Consider the following 432-nt stretch of genomic DNA (forward strand, 5'->3'; position numbering starts at 1 on the left):
TGCTGCTGCTGCTGCTGCTGCTGCTGCTGCTGCTGCTGCTGTTTGTGCTGTTGGAGGGGAGACTCTTGCAGCTGCCTGGTCCCGCTGCGAGGCCTCGTTGCTGCTGCTGCTGCAGCTGCTGCTGCACTGCTGCAGCAACAGCAGCAGGTAGCTGCCCGTCTAACACCGCGTGGCGCTGCAGCAGCAAGCCGCTGCAGGTGTCAAGGTCTCGCAGCAACTGCTGCAGCAGTTGCTGCTGCTGCTGTTGCTGCTGCAGCAGAACGTTTCCCTGTGGGTGCAGCAAAAAGGAGACACCATTGCTGCATGAGGAGACAGCCTGCAGCAGCAGCCTGAGAGCAGCAAGCAGCCGCAGGTCTGCTGCCGGGGGCCCCGGAAGGGCCTCGAGTCTCCTTCTTGCTGCGCATGCAGCAGCAGCAAGACACAGACAAATGC

This window comes from Eimeria mitis, genomic scaffold (genome assembly GCF_000499745.2).
Source record: "Eimeria mitis Houghton genomic scaffold, Emh_scaff6426, whole genome shotgun sequence".
In the NCBI taxonomy this organism is placed as follows: Eukaryota; Apicomplexa; class Conoidasida; order Eucoccidiorida; family Eimeriidae; genus Eimeria; species Eimeria mitis.